Source organism: Rhinopithecus bieti, unplaced genomic scaffold, assembly GCF_001698545.2.
Source record: "Rhinopithecus bieti isolate Rb0 unplaced genomic scaffold, ASM169854v2 scaffold_618, whole genome shotgun sequence".
Lineage (NCBI taxonomy): Eukaryota > Metazoa > Chordata > Mammalia > Primates > Cercopithecidae > Rhinopithecus > Rhinopithecus bieti.
This window is the reverse complement of record NW_016803195.1, coordinates 176,701-203,660: the sequence shown is the minus strand read 5'-3', so window position 1 is coordinate 203,660 and position 26,960 is coordinate 176,701.

Here is a 26,960-nt window from a genome sequence, read left to right as displayed (position 1 = left end):
CCATGCCCAGCTAATTCTTTTTTTTTTTTTTTTTTTAAGTAGAGATGAGGTATCACCATGTTGGCCGGGCTGGTCTCGAACTCTTGACCTCAGGTGATGCACCCACCTCAGCCTTCCAAAGTACTGGGATTACAGGTGTGAGCTACCATGCCTGGCCTATACTCTTCCAATGAGAAATCCAAAAATGAAATTAAGAAAAGCAATTCCATTTACAATAACATAAAAAAGAATAAAATACTTAGAAATAAATCAAACAAAAGAAATGCAAGATATGTGCACTGAAAACTACAAAACATGATGAAAGAAATTAGCCTAATTATTCCTAATAATCAAAAAGTGAAAATCATCCAAATGTCTATCAACTGATGAATGTATAAACAAAATATAGTATATATACATGTACAAATTAGAATGCTATTCAGCCATAAAAAGGATTGAAGTATGATACCTGCTATACTATGAATGTGTCTTTAAACCATTATGCTAAGTGAAAAAAATCGGTTACAAAAGGCTACGTATCATATTATTGTATGTATTTAAAATATCCTGATTAGGCAACTCTATAGAGATGGAAAGTAAATTAGTTGTCGCCTAAGTCTGAGGGGATGAGGTGACTGGAGGGTGATAAAGGGTACAGGGTTTCTTTCTAGGGTGATTTAAATGTTTTTAAATTGATTGTGATGATTATTTCACAACTCTGTGAATAAAAAACTTCAAATGGATGAATTGTATGACATGTGAATTATATCTCAATAAAGATGTTACCAAAAAATAAACAGCTGTCAAGGTCATCAAAAACAAGGAGAAACTGTCACAGCTAAGAGGAGACTCAGGACACTTGATGACTTACTATAATGTAATTCTATCCTGGTAAATGCTCTATACACACTTGCAAAGTATATGTATTCTGCTGTCATTGAGTGGACGGCTATATAAATGTATGTTAGGTCTGGTTGGTCTATAATGGTGTTCAGATTTTATATTTCCTTTTTTATCTTTTACTTAGTTGTTCTACCTGTTATTGAAAATGGAGTATTGAAATCTCCAACAATTCTGCCATTGATGGGAGAAATAGCAGAAGGAAGGAAATAATAAACATTAAAGTGAAACTAAATTAAGAGTGGAAAAAAATATAAATCAGTGAAACCAAAGCTGATGGGATCATGCAATAGAAAAATTAAGGAAATGTGAATAAAGTATGTATTTACTTAATAATCTATCAACATTGGCTCATTAATCACAATAAATGTACCATCCGATTGTTAAGATGTTAACAATAGCAGAAACTGCCCATGGGGTACTATCTTTGCAATTTTTCTTTTATCTAAAACTGTGCTAAAATTAGAGTTTATTTATTTATTTATTTATTTATTTATTTATTTAGAGACAGAGTATCATTCTGTCCCCCAGGCTTTATAGTAGTGGCACAATCTCGGCTCATTGCAACCTCCGCCTCCCAGTTTCAAGCGATTCTCCTGCCTCAGCCTCCTGAGTAGCTGGGACTCCAGGCGTGCGCCACCACACTCAGCTAATTTTTGTACTTTTAGTAGCCACCACACCTGGCCAACTTTATTTTTAGAAAGACATCTTTGCAATTTTGAGAGAGGTGCTTGAGAAGTCCATTTAATTACATTTGTATCAATTCTCCCTTGCTTTACATATTTAGTTGCTATTGTTTTTGGTGCACACAGATTTGACTTATTCACATGTCATAGCTTTTATCAGTAGCTTTTTATGTTGTTCAGTGCTCTTTCCCCTAAATCTCATGTTAATTTTAATAAGGCTATTTTAGCAGCCCCATGGCACACATGGTTTCTGCGTGGCCACAGTGAAGTGGCATCTTTGGTACTCATTCACCTTCTCTCCTCATCATAGACTACTTCGGAGTCTCCACCACTTTAAGACTTCGGGAACTTTTTTGCTTAACCGGTGTTCCCACCTCCCAGTTCATAAATTTGCTGAATACTTATTAGAATCCCCCACATCTCTTCTATTGCAAGGATTTTTGCCTTTGCTCACTCGTGTTTCATGACAGCAACCTCTCCACATCCATCCATAGTGCTTTTGTTATTTGCCTTATTTTTCTGGTTTCCCACAACTTGAGTTCTCTGTTCTTTGCGGGGGGCGGTTAGTGATTTCTTAACTATTTTCTTCAGATGGAGCATGTGGGTGATATACACCAACGTTTGCATAAAAAGAATATTTTTAGATTCTTTTTTAACATTTTATATCCACTTTTAAACCCTTAACTACTTCAGAAACCAAAGGAATCCTGACGTTTATGAACAATTGAAGAAGGCGTTAATGAAGAGAGATCGCAATTCAAACTGTCTTTCTATCCCTTGATTTCTGCAGAAGAGTGGGAAGATCTGTTTCCAGTCTGGGAAAGTGGAGGTTTTTCTCTTCCTTGAGAGACTCAGAAATCTCCAGGAGTGGGCCGAGTGCAGTGCCTCATGCCCGTAATCCCAGCACGTTGGGAGGCTGGGGTGGGCGGATCACCTGAGGTCAGGAGTTTGAGACCAGCCTGGCCAACATGACAAAACCCTGTCTCTGCTAAAAATACAAAAATTAGCTGGATGTGATGGCGCACACCTGTCATCCCAGCTACTCAGGAGGCTGAGGTAGGAGAATTGCTTGAATTTGGGAGGTGGAGGTTGCAGTGACCGGAGATTGCACCACTGCACTCCAGCCTGGGCAACAGAGTGAAACTCAGTCTCAAAAATAAAAAAGAAATAAATCTCCAGGAGTGAAGGCAGAAATTGAAGGAGCAGCCAGAAAGTGTTTAATGCAAATGTTAATTAAGTAGAGGCCAGCTCAGCCTGCTGGAAAGGGAGTTGAGGGTAAACAGAACAGAGGCTCTGGGAAAGGAGCCAGCCAAGCCAGCCCAGGTGATAAGAAGTAGACCGTCCTTTTTTTGCTCTCACCTCAGAGCCCTCACCACACAAGGCCTGGTTTTTTAAATAGCCTTCCTTACAGATAAAAGCCATGCCTCAGTACAAATGAATTCTTGCTCTGATACCACTCAGATGTATTTTAAAGCATTGTTACAATAGACTGATTCCACAGTAAAAGGGAGGAAGGGTGGGGTGAGAGAAAGGAGCCCAGAGGTTTTCTTGTCTGTCTCTATGTGAGTCCACTAGGCCTTTGTAACAATCACACTTAACTTGAGAGTATCTGGAAGAATGGGCCATTTTTTGTTTTCCAGAGAGAATGACCAGCACCTACAGATTTAATAGATACAGAGAAAGACTAAACATAACATTTAGGATCTCTGACAAGTTTAACTGAAGATTGCACCCCAGGACAAGTGGGGTGAGTTACTTTGCTATTTCCTCCTATATAGGATATAATTTTTAGTACAATCACATTTTCTCAGATCTCAAGGAAGAGCCCCAGGGGATATTTTTAATTATAAGGTAGACTTAGCATTTGGCCCTATGTATTATGAAACATCTTTGCGGACGTCAAGTAGTTGAGTCCTAGGACCAGATGGGAGCATTCACATGGGCTTATATGAGGCACTTCAGTTCCTCTTATCTTCAAATTTGCTCTCACCTCATCGTCTAAATGTACAACATCTGTGGCTTTGTTCTCCCTCACACTCTCTGATGGGAAGGTGCATAATTCAATCCATTGTACATTAAAGGTGTTTCGTTAGGATGATCATTCAAAATACACACACAAAAAGGCACACTCCAGGGTGCCACATATTAAACATTTTATCTTTTCTCTTTAAAACAATCAGAGCTACATGTTTTTACAGATAATCCCAGACCTCATTATAGGGGAGTAAGTGCACACTCTTATAAACCATTCTTTCTCAATAACCTGGCTTATGAATATCTTCCTCTGCTCTCTTCCCATTTTCACATTTAACCGAGTTTCCTACCTTTAGAAATTCAGCGGAATCTTCTCTGTCTTGTGTAGCCTTGGCTGTATTCTCCTGACCTCAGATCCAGAGACGATTCCTGTGGGTTATCTACCTAATGCCACCCACAACATGAAAGCTGGCCTGTAGCCGGCTGTCAGGAGCTGCTGCCTTCATGTGATTATCATGCTCTGCATGTCTTTTGGAAAGGAAAAAAAAAAAATCAGTGAAGCACTGCTGGTCTTGCTGCATCTTCAGGCATTATTATTATTATTATTATTATTATTGAGAAATAGTTGACTCTGCAATTGGACAGATTCTCCTTCAAAAGGCAAAGATGCCATAGAAGCAAAGGAGTTGAGACACCTTGTTGTCTATCCCCTGCCTCTGGGATGGGCTGGGGCCATTCTAGAATTTCAGAGCATTCGTTCTCTCCACATAGGATGGCTCAAAGTTTATGCTTAATTGCAATACGTTTCCTTAACATAACAGAAGCTTCGCCGGGCATTCTCCAATTCTCCCAGTTAACAGCGGTGCCCCTCCTCCTCCACCAGGCTGAGCCATTATAATCTCTTCCTCAAGAATATGGATTGGGAATGTATAGCAAGACCCCTGGTATGTAAACGCAGGTACTGCTGCTGGCTGTGTTTTCTACTGTGTGGACTGGAGAACGAGGAAGCAAAGACACAGGAGGAGGAGGATGTGCAGAGAAGAGTGAGATGAAAGCAAAGAAAGGGTCCCCCTTGCTGACAGCCAGGCCCCTCCCTGGTTCCATTCTTCCCTGAAAGCCTTGCTGCATCATGGGTCCATGAGTACAGTTCTATGCTTACAATTCTCCCTTACTTATTTTGTTTTTGTTTTTGTTTTTTGAGACACGGTCTCACTCTGTTATCCAGGCTGGAGTGCAATGGTGCAATCTCAGCTCACTGCAACCTCCACCTGCCAGATTCAAGTGATTTTCCTGCCTCAGCATCCAGAGTAGCTGGGACTACAGGTGTGCACCACCACACCCAGCTAACTTTTTATAGTTTTAGTAGAGACGGGATTTCACCATGTTGGTCAGGCTGGTCTCAAACTTCTGACCTCAAGTGATCCGCCTGCCTTGGTCTCCCAAAGTGCTGGGATTACAGTTGTAAGCCACCACACCCAGCCTCTCCCTCATTTATTGTTTCCCTTAAAACAGCTCAAGTGAGCTTCTGATATAACCAAAAGCTTCCTTACTGATAAACACATGTCATTTTTAAAGAATTGTTATTCTTTCTCTTCTCTGTTTGCATCTTCCACTTTATCATCTGGTGTTTTGCCTTCGTGGTTTTGCTGTGGATGCACATGTACACTTGTGCATTCTAAATCGACTTGCCAGTCCATATAGAAAACATGAAAGACAGATTCATTCTATTCATAAACAAATGCAGGGAAAGGCATTTCAGAGCCTGCCCTGGTGAGTCATCTGCACCCCCTCCTGTGGGGCGGTCACTCTTTAGCACAAGTCTGTGTGGAAAGGCAGAGTTGGGGATTGTAGGTGCTTTCTTTTTTTTTTTTTCAAGAGAAACCAGAAATAACCATTTTTGTGACAGATCTCTTAATTTTGAATTGTCGACTCAAATTATGTTTAAATATGCAGTAGACCAGCCCCTTCCCCCCTTGCAAAAAAAGTTTGCAGGCTGCTTGAGCTCTCTACTTTACATCCTGTTAGTCATACTGTGGTCTGAGGACCCGCTGCATCAGCAGCACTCAGGAACTTAACAAAAATGCAGAATCTCAGGCCTACCCCAAACAGGATGAGTCAGAATCTGTATTTTAACAAAGTCCCCGGGTCATTTCTCTGCACATTAAAGATTGAGAAATTCTGGCTTGGTTCACTAGTTCCTAAATTTGGTTGCATATTGAAACTGCCCAAGGAACTTTTAAAAAAAAATACTAATACCTGAATTCCACTCCCAGAGATTTTGTTTTAATCAGTCTGGAATGTAGCCTGCGCATAAAAAACAAAAATAAACAAACAAACAAACAAAAAACAAAAAAGAAACCTCTCTGGGTGATGTCAACAGGTAGCAAATGTAAATGTAAAGAACTGCTGGTCTACCACAGGACCCAGTACCACTTCCTACTGCCTCCCTGGTACTGTCCAACAGTTCACTCAGACCTTAGCTGCCTTGGCTTCTGAATTGGCAGCTCCAGGTCTGGAGTCTCAAGACTTTCACAGGAGGTGCAAGATGTAGCTCCACAAATATTGCCAAAAGATAATTTTGGGAGAGGAGTGGGGAAGAGTGTTTCAATTTTTTTTAATTTAATGATCCTAAATTAGAAGACAGGACTTTCTCAAATGCCACAAAGAAACAGTGAGTATGAACATCTTAGAAAAATAACTATTACAGTCAAAAGTACTCAAATGCACAGTACAAAGATTCCAAACACACAAGACTTAAACCTGTATCTTAAATGATCTTAGGCTTCTGAAAATCCCAGTTCTTTGAAAATGTGGCCAAATAAGAAGGGAGAGAATAACAACAGCAAAATAACCAAGGTTGAACCCTGAGAGAAAGGATGCTTAAAATTAGAGTGCAGGAAAAACATCTTCTTTTATATTCTGACCCCTCGTCTCACCACTCTGATCACTGCTTCTATAATACATTCCAGCAGCTAAAACAAGCTTTTTGTTTGTATCTGAGTGTCTGTATAAAATTCTTCCAGTATGATAAACTGCATACAAAAACCAAACCCCCAATTTTTTATCCCTCCTGCATCAATGTCCTGTGCAATGTGATCTGTGACTCCTCCCCTCAAGAGGTAGAGTCTTTCACCCCGTCCTTTGAATCTGGGCTTCCTGTAGCCAATAAAATGTGTGGAAACTGTGCTCCCAGTCCTGAGCCTAAGCTTCAAGAGACCTGGCATGCTGCTGTTCTCTCTCCTGGAGCATCACTACTGCAAAGTGAGCAAGCTGGATTCACTGGATTTGGAGAAGACCCAAGGCCCTCCTAGACCTCCCAACAGCCAGCCGACCCCCAACAGTTGAGAAAGTTCTGCCAATATCAGCAGCCACCTGCCTAACCCACAGCTGACCAAAAATGCATGAGCAAGCCCAGTCAAGGTCAGAGGAATCACCCAGCTGGCCCACAGCATAGTGACTTCAGTAAATACTTCACTGGTTACATAGCAATAGCTAACAGACATAACCAGCCTAGAGAATTTCAATTTAAACATTAATGTTCTAAAGAAATGGAGTCCAAAGAAATAACTGGAAAATAGTTAGGCAAAACTAGGGAACACTAAGGAAAGAATAAGCTTCTTTTGTCAATTTTGTTCCTCCATTGAGTCATTTAGGGACTGCTGTGTTACTTTGCTAAGTCAAGGAGCTGAGCAAAATTGAGGCCAGCTGGTTGGAGGAGGTACATATTGAGAGGATGTCCCTGGGCACCAGCATCTGACAATGACATCCTATCCATTTCCTAATTCCACCTCCGCTACTGCTCCTTTTATATTTTCATCTAAATTATTGAGCGTTGTAATTTGAAGACCAAATTTAAATATGAACAATGTTCATGTTCTGAATAACGTCACGTTTATGGATTCCTTAGATAATTCTTATGACTGAGTACAATTTCCAAAAAGATAAAAACATCACATGTCCTAGGGTTTTCTGCAAACTTCCTAAGAAAACTGAACTGTTTCATAAGAAACTGCTTTCAATATTCTTGCTAGAAAATCAGTTTAAAATTTAACCCAAATGGCAAAAGAAAAAAATGTCAGCATTTATAAGATACCATATGCATCACAGACTCAGTATTCTCTCTCCTCTAAAAAATTAGAAGTAGTGTTCAATCCTTGGGCAGTAGGCAGCTTTGTAGATGAGAGAATTATTCTGCTTGTAGCTCCCTGTGACATAGGATTAAGGCTGGATTTCCGCAAACTTCTCCTCACCTTCATAGCTGACTTGATTTGCCAAGAAGTGAACAGAATCAGCCACATAATCCTATTCTAAGGTCATTCATAGTTTCTGAGGAAGGCCTGTTGCTGCCCCAGATCATGGGATAGCGCAAAGATGAACAATATTTGTATTGAGAAGCCAGATCTACTTTCAGGAGGTAAATAGAAGCCTCACTTCCAGGTAAATACAAGACTAATGAAGGAAATTGCATTTTTCTCTTAATAGTGAGATTGGCAAGCCAAGCACATGGCGTATTTATGGATCTCTGTACTGGGCATTATGAGGAATAAAGAAGCCATTGCCCATGCAGTGACTGCTGTCAAGGAGCTCACAATCTGGTTAAGGAGACACCATGGTCATATCTGAGAACAAGGCATGTAGATCAATACTTCCAAGAGGTGTCGTTCAGATGGTGAATGGTACCCGAGTGACCAGAGTTAGAGGACACAAGACTATGCTGTGAGCTGGCTAAGTCATGGAAGGCCATGGGAAAAAAGTCAAGAAATCAATGGCAAGATTGAGCATGCTGTTTACTAACTACTCCTCTAGAAGTATATACTGGCTGGCTGACTCGTTCATACACACACACACACACACACACACACGCACGCAACGATAATGCTGTATTTGTCCCATCAAACCACCCGTCTACTGAGAGTCTCAGGAGAACAGCTGTGTAGTAGGTCGCTGTTGTCATTTCTTCACAGTATCTTGAGCTAGACACCACCTGGGACAGGTAAGCTCCTAGAGAAGGAAATGGCCCCAATGTTACCAGTGAGATGAGAGCAACTCAGACATGCGAATCAGGAGCACACAACAAAGCATCTTTTGATACGTCCTTATGAATAGCAGTTCTTAGAAAGCTTTCCATCAGGCACCATCTGGATGCATAACTACCGTTATGACAAAATAGCACTTGCTTCCACTCCAGCCATGCTTATATCTTATATCATTGGCTCATAAAACTTGGGAGTTTTATGAGCCTTTATTTATTTTATTTATTTATTTATTTAGACGGAGTCTCGCTGTGTCGCCAGGCTGGAGTGCAGTGGCACAAACTCGGCTCACCGCAACTTCCACCTCCCATGTTCAAGCAATTCCCCTGCCTCAGCTCCTGAGTGGCTGGGACTACAGGTGCATGCCACCACACCTGGCTAATTTTTTGTATTTTAGTAGAGACGGGGTTTCATCATGTTGGCCAGGATGGTCTTGATCTTCTGACCTCATGATCCGCCCGCCTCAGCCTCCCAAAGTGCTGGGATTACAGGTGTGAGCCACTTCACCCAGCCAAGACTTTATTTTAAAATTAAGAAAACTTTATCTTTACACAGTTGGTTTTAATACAATTGTAGCACATTTTCCAAAATGCCAAGTAATCTCAATTTACATCTGAGCTAGGAATATGTCAGGTTTTCAGGATATTTCTCTTCCTACTTCCTAAATTGTGCTCTGACGAATCTAGTAGTAAAATTAGTTAAGTATTCAACTAGGCACAAACTGCATGATTAGAGAGGATAGCTGTGAGGACTGGAAGGAAACCAGGCTGATTCAAAATTTATCAAGAGATGATTTAATTCCACGCAATAAGCATTTCCTGCACTGTGAGGAAACTGGCCATCATTATTCATTAAGACACAACCCACATGCAGTTAGATTAGGGGATGATCATTCAGGGACCTCTCTAGTTTTTCCATACAAATTTGACCCCATAGTCCTAGCAGTGCAGACCAACCTATAGATGGCAATTTTACCTTGTGGGTCATTAAAACGAGCCTCTCCTTCTAGCTTTATCCAGCAGACACTGCCTAGCCATGCTACAATCAACCTGAAATGTGCTGCATGTTGCATCTTGCTGCCTTAATTAAAGTGCACCAATCATCCAATTACACTGCATGATTTCTCAAGCCTCTCTTAAAAGAAGCCCCATGAAAGCCAGGAGGAAAAATCCAACTGAAGAAGGAAGCCCCAGGATTTCAATAGGTTCTAACCACAAAGGCTTCAATTTGCTCCTAGGTGTATAATAAGCAGAAATGAAACAAGATTCTTAATCTCCTGCATGACCTTTAACAGGAAGGAAACACAGCTCAGCTGAAGGAGGTAAACACGAAGCTGCTCACCCAGCTTTATGCTACGCTACGTCTGGCCTCTCCAGTTGTTCCTCTTCCTCGAGGCTGACCAGGCTGGATGGCCTCACCTTGACTGCTAGCACATAAATCTTTGCAAGGAAACAGCTCACTTAACTGACTATATCATCTACTAGCAAGGTCATTCTTTACATTTGATAAAGTGACCTACAAAAGGGATCTTTTACTGAATGAGTGCAACCAAATGTCTCTTTACAAATAAAAGCCAAGCGTCCCTGTATAGACTTCTCTTGAGAAATGTAACCAAGACTTTCTGACACAACACAAATCACTCAGTACCCGTGATCTCATTTAATCTCAGTTGCCCTACATGGGGACCTTGACATTCAGAGAGATTAAATAACGTGCTTACAGACAGAGCAGAGGTAAACTGCAGAATAAGACAATGTTGTTGAACAATTAGAGAAAACAAGGCCAGATTCCATCCACTTCCTCTCAGAGGACAGTGAGACATGGTTGGGAGCATGTGACTCCAGAAGCAGATCAACTTAGGTTTGAATTCTGTGTTTATTGCTTTCTAGCTCCATGGCCTTGACAAAGCTATTGAACCTCCCCTGAGCCCCAGTTTCTTCATCTCTAAGATGGAAAAACTCCCCTCTGTCTTAAAAGGTTGCAATGAGGATGAGATGCAGTAAGAATGCATGTGCAGTATCTGACATGACGAGCGTATTCAGTTGATGCTGGCTCTTATTATTTATGGAACAATTGTACTTGGTTTAATCTCCTTTCAGTCTCTTACCGAAGTAGCTTGAGAGCTTTAGGTAAAACAACTTCTAACAGATGGACCTAAGAAGCAACTGGAGATCATTTGCCATGATGGTGATGAAGCATTAATTAAGTTGGAATTACCACCCAAACTCAACCAGGCAGGAGAGATCCCGGAGGAAATCCAGCCTATTGGTTTCTCAGCAGAGGAAGAGCTCTGCTTATGGTAAGACTAGAGCTGGAGGCACAGGGATGTGGAATAGTTGAGTGGAAGTGGGGAGCCCTGTGGTTTTCACTTTGGTTAAGACTGTGTTCTTTTTTTTTTTTTGAGATGGAGTTTCACTCCTGTTGCCCAGGCTGGAGTGCAGTGGTGCAATCTAGCCTCACTGCAACCACTGCCTGCCAGCTTCAAGCAATTCTCCTGCCTCAGCCTCCCAAATAGCTGATACTACCTGCAGGCACGTGCCCCAATGCCTGGCTAATTTTTTTGGTGTTTTTAGTAGAGATGGGGTTTTGCTGTATTGGCCAGGCTGGTCTCAAACTCCTGACCTCAAGTGATCCGCCTGCCTCGGCCTCCCAAAGTGCTAGGATGACAGGCATGAGCCACCACGCCCGGCCTAAGACTACATTCTTTGCACTACACCCTTGACCAAGATGAATCTTGAACACAGAGTGCTGCAAGAGACACCATTTCAACCCACTGGCTCCCAGGGCCAGCCATCTGCCTTATTCAATTGGGAAGCAGAGATGAAATTAAATTGCTGCAGCATCTCTCCCCCACTCCTAAGAAACCAGTGAAGGATGGCAGACTGGCTGGCTATGGTCATTTAGAGAGCAGACCATTCTGTGTTAATGAGGCAGAAACCAGGCGGACTGCAAAGCTGGGAAAGATGCATCTTTTCTGTGTTCTTGTAGAGGGACCTCAGAGAAAGACAATATCCTACAGCAAAGTGCATGAAAGGAATCAGTATCTTGTTAGTACAATGACATCTCTATCGGTTCAAAGTTTCCCAAACCAGAAAGGGCATGAAAAACTTTTCAAAGAATTAGAAGAGTAACCAAAAATAAGAAAAAAGAATTATATATGAGCCCACTGCCCAAACTTCAGAGCAGCACAAATCACCCACAGCATGGAGATGAAAGGGGTTGGATTGGATTTGAGAGCCATCATGAAAGACATAGGTGGACCAGAAGCAAAGGAAGCATCCAGTCCCATCCAGAGGCACCGTGGGGAGGGAAGGGGAGGGAGAAGGGGCTGAGGATGCTCTCTCCCAAGGTGATGCTGCCCCAGTGTTTCTTGTCGTTGTTCCATATTCTGTGTTCTATGTTGACATAGGTGGAAGACACCAAAGAGCCTGAGCATGAAAGCAAGACTACAAGATATAGCAATCTTTTAGCAAGAAACGCAGAGAAACAGCCCGGAAGTGACTTGTGCTTGCTGCAGGCCATTCGCCAAACAGTTAGCCAGGGACTTCTGTCGTAACGACACTTGCAGCTCAGCGATGTGTTTCATCACTCGGTAGCGGGGCTGCTGCTGATTCCACCTCTATGGAATGTTGCAGAGTAGAGACATTTTACAGGGAGAATGTTGTCAGAGTGCTGTTCATCTCCACGGAGGCACAGACAGGAGAATAAATAAACCCAGGCTTGGAAAGTGGGGATTGGTTATGGTCTCACCCTGTTTCTCCATCCCTTTATGAGTGAGACCACCGTGGCTTGGGAGTGTTAACCAATTTCTGTAAGGTTTCACAGCCAAGGTCAGAAATAGAGCTAGGACTAGAATCTATACAGATTTAGAGGAACAAAACTCTTCATCGTTAGGAAGTTAAACCCAGGAGTGTGACGGAATGGATGGGAAATGAAAAACAGGACTGATTTTCTTACCATTGTGACAGCTCACAAGAATCTTTCAAAATCCTTCCCAGGCCTAAGAGGCTACAAACCATGAAAACAACAACAACGAAAGGGAAAAGCCAGGAGTTGGATGGTGCGTGGGCAGGAGATACCGCAGGATGCGAGGCAGGCAGATCATTGAGGAAGACTGCTGGGCTGAAATTTTACCACAGTTTGGCCTCAAGCAGAGAAACGAGAGCTTCCAATACACAAGGCGCCCTTCTGGTTGCTGCTGAGCACACAGAGATGAAGAAGCACCCGCCAGAGGGCAGGGAGAGGAATAATGCCGCAGTGTGGGACCAGATCTGACGGAGTCACTGTCATGTACGTTTCCTCATAGTGAGCCCCTGAGCTAAGTATTGTTTTCCCTATTCTACGGAGAGGAACATGAAACTGTGACAGAAAAAGAGTCAGTGTGATGTGTTTGCGCATTCTCTTCCTGTCCCCCTATGGAATTTAGATGGAAAAGGGTAAATACATAGAGAAACTAGGATGTGTTCATGAAAACTGATGTTTCAACAAATCTAAAGACAGTAACATGGGAAAATGAAAGAAGCTCTCTGGTGTCTGCAGCCTTGCCATCTCACGCACAGGGATGCATCTCCTCGAAAGCGCCCTTGCTCTGCAGCTGAACCAGAGGCTTCCTGACCCTCTCCACCACAGGGAGCGAGGCAGAGCACCACTGTGAGGCTTCCCTGAGGCACAGGTTAGGACATGTGGACATTCTTCTGTAAACAGTGGAGAAGTCACAAAAGGTTTCTGAACAGAAGAAGAATCTGATTGGATATGATGCTTAGAGGGGAGCTGGACTGTGAAGACAAAACTCAGGTTTGAAAAGCTGGTGGGAAGATATGGAGCAGTCAAGACGAGAGGTAGCAAAGAGAGGTGCTGAAAGTGGAAAGAGAAACAGGCCCTACCTTTAGACAGCCTGCAGGGTAAATCCATGTAGATGTGGTCGTGTGGTACAGTCCCATCAGGCCAATGCCTGCATTTAGCAAGACTCTCCTAGAGATGATGGCTTCAAGCCAAAGGGCTATTATGGTGAGAAGTGTACCCCAGTAGGTAGCTGGGAAAGGGCATCTTTCTGGGAAGGAAGGCACTGGAGCCTTTCAAATCCTGGCAAAGCGACTCCTGCTTTCCTTAACTCCCCATCACCAGAGAGCACCTTTCTCAGTCACCTCAACCAGCTGAGAAATGAAAAGACAGGGATTTTTGTTGTTGTTGTTCTGTTCCATCGTTGGTGTCCTTTTCTCTTCTTCCCCTTGTGCCCATGTTGTAACTCAGAAGTGTTGTTCCACCAAAACCACTTTGCTGGTCCCCTGAAAAGCAGGCAGAATCCTGTCTTGTTCCTGAGAGACTATTAGAAAAGCACTTGGATGATTACCTTTTGTTAATGTGCAGAATAGATTTTTAAATTGTCAGTTCTATTACCCAGCCCTATCCCTGGGCTTCCTGCAGAGCTGACCCTGTGCTCTGCTTTCTTCATCTATTACAAACATAAAAACTCTGTAAAGATCCATTACCTCCTCCTGCACCCCCCATTATTATAACCTTAGTTCTAGCTGTCAAGAGACCTTGCTACAGAAAAGAATGCTATAATTCAGCATTAGCTTACCAGAAAACGCTGGTGGGTGTTGAGGTCTCAAGCGGGCGGAGAATAAAGTAGAATCAAAATTCATCATGAAGCCATTTTCACCTCCCACTCTCCACTCTAACCAAGACAATAACCCTTGTTTGTGAGGAACAGAAAGATTTGCTCCTGTGTATCTTAGGAAGAACATTGTGATGGTTAGCCCCTGTTATTTGTTTTAAGTGTTAGGATTCTCACTCCTCCTCTGGAAAAGAGCCATATATTTTAGAAATGCTCTGATATCTTATCCACAATCAGCAGGAAAAAAATATATAATTTAGCTCATTTTCAGCAGACGATGTTTGGACTGGATTCCAAAAGCAGATGACGTGGGTAACTGGCAATTCTCTGCCACTGAGGACCATGACAAATGGTGCAGAAGTGCTTGGCCAGCGCTTCGGCAAGAAGTCCTTTGGAAGCCCTTAGGTGCCCGCCTGCGCCCTGCTTGGGAGGATGGGGAAAACAACTTTTGGAGTAGGCTGGCTGGCTTCAGGCACCTAGTGATTGGATGACAGCAGTTTTAAAGGTAGAGAGCTAACTCTACTAATGTGGCCAAGTCATCTTAATTAAAGCCAGAATCACTTTATTAAAAAGAAATGGCGTTTGAGTTTGGAAATCCACTCTAAGTTGCCACCATGAATTGGAAAGGACGGAGGGCATGGGCTGACCATGCAGCGAAAGGCATGTGGGATTTTCCGTTGCTTTTTTTTTTTTTCCATTTTTGAGATAGAGTGTCATTCTGTTGCCTAGGATGGAATGCAGTGGCTCGATCTCAGCTCACCGCATTGCTGGGCTGAAGTGATTCTCCTACCTCAGACTCCCAAGCAGCTGGGATTACAGGCTACACCACCACACCTGGCTATTTTTTGTATTTTTAGTAGAGATGGGATTTTGCCATGTTGGCCAAGCTGGTCTTGAACTCCTGACCTCAAATGATCCATCTGCCTCCGCCTCACAAAGTGCTGGGATTACAGGCATGAGCCACCACCCCTGGCCTAGCTGCCTTTTCTTAAAGCTAGTCATAGATTAAAGGCCAAGTGGTTAACCGGGGCCAGGGGTGGTGGTCTGCTGAGAACTAGTGACTCTGGGACTTGGCTTAGATACTGCACAAAGCCCCATGAGCCTTTTACCAGGAGCTGTCCCTCTTTGTTTCCAACCCTTCAGAGTCCCTTATACTCTTCTTCCCCATACCAAGGCATTCATGTCGACCCTTCCACCCCCTGCACACTAAAAACCTCCAATGTTTTCCCACTGCCTTAGATCAACACCCAAACTTCTAGCCAAGGCCTGCAGGGTTCCCAGCTAGCTCCTGCCCTACCCTTGAAACTCATATCTACCCAGTCCCCTCTGTTCACTCCAGTTCAGCAACTCTGGACTTCTTTCTGTGAACACAACGGACTTGCTCCTTCCTGGGACCCTTGCAATTATAGCTGTCTCTTCCTCGATGGCTCTAAGCTCAGAGCATGGCTGATTCCTTGTTGTAATTCAGCTCAGATGTTACCTGTTCATGAAGCTTTTCTGACCCACCCTGTGTCAGGAGCAATATCCCTTGCTCCTTCCGTAACTTTCTAACCACTACCTTGTTATTTTTCTTTGTCATCCATCTCCAATGTTATTATGTATCTTTACTTGTTTATTATTCTGTTTCTCCACACTAGAATATAAGCTCCTCGAGAACAGAGACCTTGCATGTCTTGGCCACTACTAAATCCCTAACACCGAGAACAAGTACTCAATCAATATTTTTGAATGAATGAATGAATGAATCAGTCAATCTGTTAGGAGAATCACTGTCACAAATAATTGAAAATTCGGAACCAAGTCTTTAAAAATCTTGCAGCAATCAAGCAAGTCCATGTGATGCCAGTCTAGTTATACTGTAGAGAGAATTCCGCATGCGTTTGGATGGGAGCCACCACTGAAACTCCAGCCAGCCCTGTGCTCCTGGCTGGCACTTGACAGAAGTAATTTGTAGGAACTCGCTTTATAGCCAAAATCAGGAGTTCTAGTTTTTGCTCCCCAGAGCCATTGACATGCACTATGGGTATTTTTACCCAGAGATGCATCCCGCAGCCAGCCCATTAATATCTTACATAAACAAGCAGCAAGGAACATCAGTTGAAAGTCTTTAAAATAATGTCTCAAGCAGTCTGTGCACAGGCAGTAATCTCAAAGCCAGAGTGATGCCTCTACTTGGGAAAAGGGGTCTGCCATTAAAAAGATACTGGAATTGAACCCTCCTTCTGAAGTTCACTTACCTACCCTTTCTTCTTACACATCGATTGAAATATTGTCCCAGGCTGCCACACGCACACCCAGGGAACACAAAATAAGGCAATTTTCCAGTTACCATGCTCACTGGAGCATATTTTGCTTCATCTTGAGTCATCGGTCTGGAAAGGAAAGTAGAATGAGATGAAACCAAATGGGGCCAAACACATCGACTGAGTTAGGTTCCCTTTAGGGCCATTCTAAAATAAATAAAGGTCAGTGCTTTATAGAAAGAAGAAAGTATGGACAGGCTGAACTCTCCCCTGTAGAATTTACTTCCCCTAGAAATTGTAGGGAACAACTCTGTGGAGTGAGTTGTGCACAGAGCTTTGAATGTTCCCTCGGTATGAGGACTGTGACACGGGGGATCATTTGGCTGTATCTGCAGGTCTGAAGCTGGCCATGTGCTGCAAGAGGAAGGCTTTGGGAGGGGAAACCAGGTGACAGCTCCAGGGCTCTGATGGGCTTGGAGCCTCTAGATTCAGGTGACTGCTTTCAGCATGACAGAGGTCTCAGGGCATTTCCATAAAAAGCATTAAAATAGTAGGGTGTAATACATTAAAGCCAATCTTTCTCAAATTTAAGAAACACAAACCATTGACAAAGCTACACCCACTCGGAAGGGCAGCCTTGTCATATACTCACCCTCACACCACTCAACCAATATTTAAGCACATACCTCATACGCGTCACCATGTTGCACGCTAGGTAATCAATGGTAAGCAAAATAGACAAGTTCCCCGCCTCTTCTAGAGCTTTAGTGCACATGTAAGCCTGTCTTTTTTTTCTTTTTAAGACAGTTTTTTGGGGATATAATTCACACACCACACAACTCACCCACTGAAAGTATACAATTCAAGGCTTTCTGTATTTTCACAGAGTTGTTCAACCATCACGATAATCAATTCTAGAAGATTTTCATTATCCTAAAAGGTAACACAAGGTTTTAAGGAGTTAATTGCTTAATGAGTTGCAATCATGATTATTCCTTCTACTTCCCTGAAAGAATAAAGCATGTAACATGAGGGGGCCTTTGGTCTTGGGGTTTCGATAAGGCTCTCAGCAAAATGACATTTGCACTGAGAGCTGATGGTGGAGTAGGAGAAAGCCACGCAAAAGGAGTGAAGTGAACAGGAGGAGGTAGCAAAAACACAGGTGTAAATTAGGCTTTTTGGTGGATCTGTGGAACTGAGAAAAGGACATTGAATTTTATTTTAGAACAATGGGTTTTCTATTGTTTTAAGAGTTTTAATTAAGTCTTCCTATCTACTCCCATCTTCCATGTCCAGATTTTCATTTCAAAAAAGTATCTCCTGCTGAGGGTGAGAGAACGAATTGGAGGGAGGCAAGCCTGAAAGCAGGAAGATCAGTCAGGAGTCCATCACAGAAGTCCAGCAAGGAGATGAGAGTGGGCCGGATCAGGACAGTGGAAATGGGGCCAGTGAGTTCATTCAAGATTTATTAGGAGCAGAACTGAAAGACCTTGGTAATTGATTCACTGGGAGGAGTGATGACTTCTAAATTTGATGCCTCCACTGCTGGGTATATGGGTTATACAAGGAAAACTGGAAGAAAATTAAGATTTTTGGAGTTGGTAGAGAGATCATCAGGGTTTGTGACCAAGCAATGGGTTCGCTATCCAATGCACAGAGGCCAATACCATGCACTGGCTTTTGAGAAAAGAAAAGTTTTATTGTGAGTCAACCAGCAAGGAGACAGGAGGAAATGCTCAAATCTGTCTCCCCAAGCTGGGGTTTTGGTTGGGTTTTATAAGTGTAGGTTAATAAGGTGTGATCTGATTAGATCTTGCAATGAGGTAACGTTGGGAAGAATGGTCTGACTGGATTCTGCTGTGGGGTGACTCTAGAGCTCGATCTGATTGGATCCTAGATCCTGTCATGTGGTCTCTGCTTCTTAATCCAGAAAAACAACTCACAGCTTTGTTACAAAAAGCCGAGCCAGATTGGTCTGGTGTGGTTACAGGCTCAACATTGGATATATTGACTGAGCTGTCAGGTAGGCAGTTGAATATGACTCTGATATCAGAGGTGAGATCTGGGCTGAAGAAATAAATGTAAGAGTCATTGTTGCACATTGGCCATTGATGACCTGCGAGTAGGTAAGGCCACCCAGGGAGAGATGACAAAGCAGAGAAGGGGCCTCAGGCTGGGCCAAGGGAAGCTCCAACATGTCAATGGTAAATGGAAGAAAATGTGCTGGTAAAGAGGCTGAGGGAGAGCTGCCGAGGAGGAGGAGGTCAACCAGGAGCATGCGATGACCTGGAGCCAGGGGAAGATGGTATTTTAAATGGGCAGAGGCTATTTGTTTAAAAGCTGCTGAGAGATGAAGGCTAAGAGAATGTCCTTTGAACTTGGTGACATGAAAATTATTGGTGCCCCTAGCAAGAGTCATTTCAGGGACAGAGCAGTTGGTGGAAGAATGGAGAGAACATATGCAGAAAACTCTTCTGAGAAATGTGGCTGCACATGGGAGCAGGAAGATGGCCTGGATGGAAGGCCATTTGCAGTGAGGGAGGAAGCGTTATTTTAAGATGGCAGCAATATAAGCAAACTGTAATGCTAATAGAAAGGAGCCAGTGAAAAAGCAGGTAAGAGAGATGACTGTTGGGTAAGGTGCTTGAGATGGGAGAGTGGCCCTGAGACCCCAGCACATCCAGAGGAACTGGCGTTAGTTGGAAGGGAAACTTGCTTTTGCGTGGTGGGTCCTAGAGCAACAAACCTTGGTTTCACTACAGCCATCACTGAACCAGGGCCACACTGGAGGCAGGGATGTTCTCCAGAAGCCTCACTGGACATTATCTGCTACTCACCTACTCGCCATGCCACTGGGGGTGGGATGAAAGATCTTCTCTTTGTCCCTCATCAAACACAACTCCCTCTTTCTCTCTTGCATTAAACACATGTTTTGACAACAGGACATCAGAGGCATCCAGGAACCTCACGGATGGAGAATCTATATTTACCTCCTGCCTCCTTGCATAGCTGAGACTTCAGTTTAGGCCTCACACATCAAAATACCCTTTCTCGATGTCTCCTGCTCCTCAGAGTTCATAGCTTCTATCCTTCACCTCCTCGGGATAGAAATAAATGGCCACACTCCATGGTGTGTCAGAAGTATCACATCCCTCCAGAGAGGCAATGTCACCCCGAGACATCATTTCCCCAAGTGCAGCAAGACCGGCCTTGAAAGGGATTGTGGCAACAGAAGAAAGCAGCTGCTGCCTGACTCCCTGCCCCACTTCTGGTTCATGGGGTTCATGAAGCCTCAAGCCTGAGCTGTGAGGGGGGCCACTCCCCATCACTTCCATCTGCACCCGCCACTGGGCACACTTTGGCCCAGCACTGGCCACAGAGGTCAAGTGCATTGGCCTTCAGTGCAGCTGCACCATGGTCAGGCAGGGGCGAGGACTGAGCTGGACATTGGGCCACAGGTTTAGGAGGAAGGGAACCACCTGGGCCCCAGAGCAGGAACCCAGTAGTTGTGAGGACACAGGGAATGATGCCTGTGAAGGATCCTTGAACAGGGAACTAATGTAGTGAATTATCGTAACTGTTATTTTGGAATTTGTTTTCTGCATTTTCCTTTTTTAAAAAAAGTTATTGTGGGTACATAGTAGGCATATATATACTTATGGGGTAAATGAGACAGTGCTGTGTGCCTGTAGACCCAGCTACTTGGGTGGCTGAGGCAGGAGCCCAGTAAGTCAAGGCTGTAGTGAGCCATGATCGTGCCACTGCACTCCAGCCTGGGTGACAGAGTGAGAACTTGTTTCAAAATAATAATACCAATAATACGCCAGGCACAGTGACTCATGCCTGTAATCCCAGCACTTTGGGAGGCCAAGGCAGGCGGATCACCTGAACTCAGGAATTCAAAACAAGCCTGGCCAACATGGTGAAACCCCGTCTCTACTAAAAATATAAAAATTAGCCAGGCGTGGTGATGGGTACCTGTAATCCTAGCTACTTGGGGGATTGAGGCTGAAGAATTGCTTGAACTTGGGAGGCAGAGGTTGCAGTGAGCTGAGATTATACCATTGTACTCGAGCCTGGGTGACCAGAGCATAACTTGGTCTCAAAATAATAATAATAATAATAATAATAATAATAAGAAGAAGAAGAAGAAGAAGAAGAAGAAGAAGAAGGCTCATTCATTCTCTCTAACTATATTTTTGTACACATCAAGTGCAGTATTAACATTGGGAGGATTTGGCCAAGATTCCTGTGTGGGAGGGTTGAGGTCAGCCCGAAGCCCATGTGGTCACTCTCCTTCATCCCAACATGAACATATTAAAGTCAGGCTCCCACATGTACAACAATGCAATGTCTGTTAAAAGATTCAAAAATGGTCAAGCTTCATTTTTATGCAGTGTGTGACAGGATAACCACCCTGCAGACCTGGTGTCTTATGGCAAGCAACCTTCAATAATTATATACCATATATTAAAGTGTTATAATACTTTTCAGGGTCCTTTCTTATGTATTATCCTAATTTTAGACTCTGATTGGGGTCACTCCTGGTTTTCCTCCGCTTCTGATGAGGACAGGGAGCCGAGAGATCTAAGGAAGAGCACTTTTCCTCCAGTTGATGGGAAAGCACAGAGAGGCCAGGCAGCCATTTGCTTCACCTCACACTCTGCATTGCTCTTCTGGGCCTCTTCTCAGTTAACAGAAAAACCACTCTATACGATGTTTTAAAGAGGTTGATTCTGGCCAATAGGAGTGACCACGGCTCAGGGAAAGAGTCTCAAGGAGTCCTAAGGAAGTGAACCCCACACGATTGGATTACAGTTTGGTTTTATAATGAGGGAGGCGGGAGTTATAGGCAGAGACATACTTCAGCACTGGGAACCAATACATTGGTTTGGCCCAAAAAGGTGGAATATCTTGAAGCAGGGACTTAGCGGTTATAAGTGGATTCAGACATTACTTGATTAAAACAGTGAGGCTCTTTCTAAAACTTAGAGTCAGCAGAAAGGAATGTTTTAAATTAAGATAAGGATGCTATGTAGCAATATTGAGGGCCTGCAGGTATGACTTAACCCTTGCCTTACATGGCCTTAGATCTTGTCTGTAATTTGGTATCTTATTGTCACAAAGAGTCCATTTTGCTAGTCTTATGATCTCTATTTTAACACTAATGCTGGTCAGCTGGATATTAAAAGGGAGAGGGGATAATGAGGTGTGTCCAACCTCCCTTCCCATCATTGCCGGGAACTCCTTTTTCTTTTTCCTTTTCTTTCTTTCTTTCTTTTCTTTTTTTTTTTTTTGTGATGGAGTCTTGCTCTGTCTCCCAGGCTGGAGTGCAGTGGTGCAATCTTGGCTCATTGCAACCTGAGCCTCCCTAGGTTCAAGCGATTCTCCCACCTCAGCCTCTGGAGTAGCTGGGATTACAGATGTGCGCCACCACACCCAGCCAATTTTTGTATTTTTAGTAGAGATGGGGTTTCACCATGTTGGCCAGGCTGGTCTCGAACTCCTGACCTCAGGTGATCTGCTCACCTTGGCCTCCCAAAGCACTGGGATTACAGGCATGAACCACCATGCCTGGCCCAGGAACTCCATTTTTAAGTTTTTTTCTGGGGTTCCCTTGGCCTAGGGAGGGCTTGTTCCATCAGTAAGGGGCTTAGGATTTTAGTTTTAGTTGACAAATCCCAGGAAACTTTCACAGTACAATGTATTTAATCAAAGAGCTGCGACTAAATTCTATCAAGGACATAAGGGGCCAAGCTAAAGGAAGAAGGAATTGTGTTGGGATCATCCTCCACCTCCACAGCAGAGAAAATTAATGACACAGTCCTTGATGCATCTGAGAGAATCACTTAGCTAACTGCTGATTCTGCTAGTTCAGGTTATTTACTTACCTGTTCAACAGTAGTTGAAAAATCACCTGTATTATTAATTTGCGTAAAACCTTCCAGCTTCAGAATGTGACTCAAGCTGTTTTTACAAAGCAAAGTTGGAATTCTAAGCTTTTTGCTTACAAATTACTAAAGTCATTCATCAGCGGTTCAGATAAATGCCAGGCTTACAATTTTTTTTAGCCTTCCATTTTTCAGATGAGAGCAACATGCACAGGTTTACTGAATTGCTCTAATTCTGATTACACACTCATATATAAAATTACCAAAACAGCCTTTAGTCTCTTTCTTATTTTCAGACAATCAGATAATTCTATCTCCCTTTAGGCAAATCCCCATTCATAATAGATATTTATTGTTCAGTCTGTCTCTCTCTGTTTTTTTTTATATCAATTAGCAAGCATTTTTTTAGCCTCTATGAAATGTTCAGCTCTGTAGTGGGCACTGGGTGAAGACACCCAACTTATTTAGCCTTTATTGGATGCTGGGCCTCGGAAGGCTTCTACTTTAGCTAAAGAAAGTGCTGACCTTCTGAATCATTAATTCACCAGGGAATCGTCTGTGGTCTATAATTGTATGGAGCTACATGGAATCCCTGAATTCAAAGATAAAATCCAGTAGAACCTCTAGAGTTCTGGGAGACAAGAGGAAACAAGAAAGAAAGGACTGAATAAGACAGAAGGAGAAGTGCATTTCAGACAAGGGGACCCCCCGCCAAAGTGTGTTTGTTTTGAAGGCTGTGAATAGCCGGGACTGACTCATAGAGGCAGACAATAGGGAGCCAATGAAGGTTTATGAGTGAGGTGATTATAGATATTCAATTCTGCTGCAGTGGATAGGTTTTCCTGTCAGAACCCTGACTCAATTGTCAATGAGAGTTGTTTTAGTAGGCAGCTCCCTCATGCAGGGAACAGATAGTGAGACTCGAGTCCTACAAGTGGATGGGCAGAGGGCATGGTATTTATCGGTGGAATAGATCCCCTTAGCAACAGAAAGTCACCTGCTCATCCCGCCAGTGGAAGAACCCAGGAACAAAGGAATCCGCAAGGATATTCGGGGTATGGGAGAAGGGGCACATTCATTCCCGACAGTGTCAGTGTGAGCGGTCCCACCATTTGATCATGTGTTCCTTCAAGGATTCTAGACTCGCCAGGATAGCATCATTCTTTTCCAAGGCAGCAAGAAAAATATCATGACAACCCAGTCTAGGTCACTGTTCTTTTTAGTGGGGTGCAGGGAGGGTGGGGACTGGAAGGTGGACTCTAAGGTGAAAATAAAAGGTACCCTCCCCTACAGAAGATGTACTCCTCCAGCCGCAGGTCTGAGTTGTTAGGGACTAAACCTCTGGGTTCAAAATAACCATCCCGCATGAGTACAACCCTGGAAATGCCAGGGCCTGCCTGCAGTCTCTGCCTCCCACCTCCCCTGACCCCTCTGCAGTGCCCCTAAGGGGTTTCACTCCATGTGGGTCCTCACCAGTATCAGGGCAGGGTACAGCTTGGGAAGAAGCCCCTGTCCCTCCTCCTAATCATGGCATACAAACTGCATGGTTTCAACCAAATCCAGGTTTTTCTTTAGAATCCATGGATCTTAAAAGGTGTTGAGTCCTGGACAGGAAGAGATGTTTATAAGCCCTTCTATCTTCGTCAATCAAAGGTGCCATGTCCATGGGAAGAAATGGCCCGAGAGACGACTCCCACAACCAAATCTCTGGAATTCTAAGGACAGCCATCCTGAACTGGGCTCAAGAACTCCATTAAGGATGGGGAGGGAGGATGCAATGGAGGCAGAGGCAGCAGAAATAGAAGAACGTTTCCATTCTTAGAACAGGGGGGTTCTCAGGCGGGGCGTGGTGTCTCACACCTGTAATCCCAGCACTTTGGGAGGCTGAGGTGGGCGGATCACCTGAACTCAGGAGTTTGGGACCAGCCTGGCCAACATGGTGATCCCATCTCTACTAAAAGTACAAAAATTACCCTGGCATGGTGGCGCACGCCTGTACTCCCAGCTACTTGGGAGGCTGAGGCATGAGAATCACTTGAACCTTGGAGGCAGAGGTTACAGTGAGCTGAAATTGTACCACTGCACTCCAGCCTGGGAGACAGAGCAGGAGTCTGTCTTGAAAAAAAAAAAAACAAAAAAGCAAAAAAAATAAAACAGAAGAGTAGGGGGACTCCCCCACCACTTAGCCATTGTTGTTGTCGACTAAAGACAACAATTAAGCTTTTAAAGAATTAAAGTTAGTTTTATTCAGAAGTCTTAATGAGGACAGTAGGCTGAGACCTAGGGCCCAGAGCAGATGGGTCAGATTGCTCCAAAGCAGTTTCAGCCACAGCTTATATGCAAGTGGCGGGGGTTGAGTATGTGCAAAATCACATCAAAGTTTGGATGTGAGAGTACATCTGGTTCTAGATGACTAAAGTACCTCTGGGTAGAGATCGTAACAGCATAATAACTAACCCTTTCAGACATTATTTTATGTGCAGGCAAAGGCAAAGGTTCAGGTCATTTATCTTTTCAAGGATGTAGTGACTCAGGGAGAGACGTGGGTGGCTGCCGGCTCTGTCCTGCTTTGTCCTCAAGGCATTGTTCCAGAGGACTGCATTTCATCACAGTGAGGGGTTCAAGCAGAAATGAGCAAACATGGCTTTTTATGTTTGCTATCTTGTCTCACGATTGTCATTAAAAAAAAAAAAAAAAAAAAAAAAAAAATGTGAGTTAAAAAAAAAACCAAAAGGGGCGGGTTAAAAGGTAAGGCAGATGAGTGCAGGTTGTTGACAGCCCAGATCTGGAATCCTGCAGACCTTGGCTCTAACCCCCGTCCTGCCACTGGCCTGGCACAGGCCTGTTTAACCTCTTAGCTACTCAGCTTTGTCATTTCTCAAACAGAAGCAGCAACAGTCCCTTCCTCACAGACACGGTGTCAGGGCTAAATGAAATCAATCACGAAAAGTGTTTAGCAAAGATGGAGCCAAAACTCCTGACGGACACTGGGCCGGGTGTCCCAGGGAGTGGGTGGCCAGGCCCTGCACAGGGTCTGACAGACACTGGGGTGAGTGTCCCGGGCAGTGGGTGGCCAGGCTACGGGCAGGGTCTGATGGTCTCTGGGGTGGGTGTCCCGGGCAGTGGGTGGCCAGGCTATGGGCAGGGTCTGATGGACACTGGGTGGATGTCCTGGGCAGTCGGTGGCCAGGCTCTGGGCAGGGTTCCATGGGATGCATCTGGCTCCCTGGCTTTTCAGTTTCTTCCTAGGGCCACAGGCATCCATTCCTCTGAACTGAAGGCTGAGTCCTAAACCACATTATTTCTTTGTCTCATTTGTGGTTTTCAATGACAGACAGCAAGACAGGCAAGTGAGCAGTCTCCACTCCCTGTTGGGGAACTTTTTCCTGGTTCCAGCCAGATATCAAGTGGGTGGTTACTGAGAAACAAGGCCACTGGGTCCTGGGAGTGGGAGCAGAAAGGAGATGCCGAATTCCAAAGACAGAAGACAACAGTAGGACTTGGCAATTGATGAAGAAGGATATTAAGTATGAGTGCAGGTTCTGGGATAATGAGGAGGCCATAGAGAAGAGACCTTAAATCCAGAATGGAGAACTGACTATATTGGGAGGAAATAGCAAGTTCTACAAAATTTGGATAAGAGGTTTGATGAAAGATAGTAGGAGAGATTAAGTGGAAGTTTCCGATGGTTAAACAGCAATATAGGATCCATATCTATTCATATCTATATAGATGTATCTATACATCGAGATGTATGTGTGTAGGAGTTATCAGCATAGAGGGGAAATTTAAGGCAAGGGAACGAGAAGCTCTTCGAAAGACAGACACAAGGGAGTGAAACGCTTAAAGGAAAGGGATGTAGTTACAGAAATGGAAGACAAACTGATAAAAACGTAGAGGTGGAGGGGAACTTTGCAAAAATCCAGCCCAATTCACTCACTTAAAGGATAAGGGGACTGCGGTTCAAAGAGTATCAGTAATTTGCCGAGCGGTTGACCATGTCCAGTAAAAGGGAGATACGGGGCCTGAACCCATATTCTCAGACTCTCAGAGAATTCTCAGACTCTGTCCTTTCCCACTGGAGACCTGGACATGGCTACTTGCAAGTGAAAGTTAATTAATGTTGATCACCAGGATGAAACTGGTGATCGTGCAGGTCTAAATTGGCATAAAATAAACTTATGAATCAAGAAATTGTGAATACTAAAAATGTGAATACACCTTTTCCTTTCACATAAGTTAGTAAACAAACACACACACATAAAAGCAAAACCAGAAAAAAATCTTAAAATTAAACAGCCTTGTTAATTGAGGGCAGATTAATGATTTCAATGGCTGGAGAATCTTTCCGCTATTTTTTTTTTTTTTTTTTGGAAAAGGAAGTTGCAGGAAAAAATCAGATTAAAAGCATCTCCTTTCTGCCTGGATTCATCCTGCTGTTTTCAACCCAGAGTCTTGTAGGAAGTTGTCCAGAAGGGAAACGATTGTGCTGCAAAACTTCTAGGTCATGAGCTGTGCTTTCATAATTTGCAATGTCTCTATCAAAAAACAATTGAATCTGAAGAACCAGAAACACGTGTTGCATGAAAGGTTTCTAATTACAGCCCCCACTTTCAATCTCAGAAAACAAACACTTC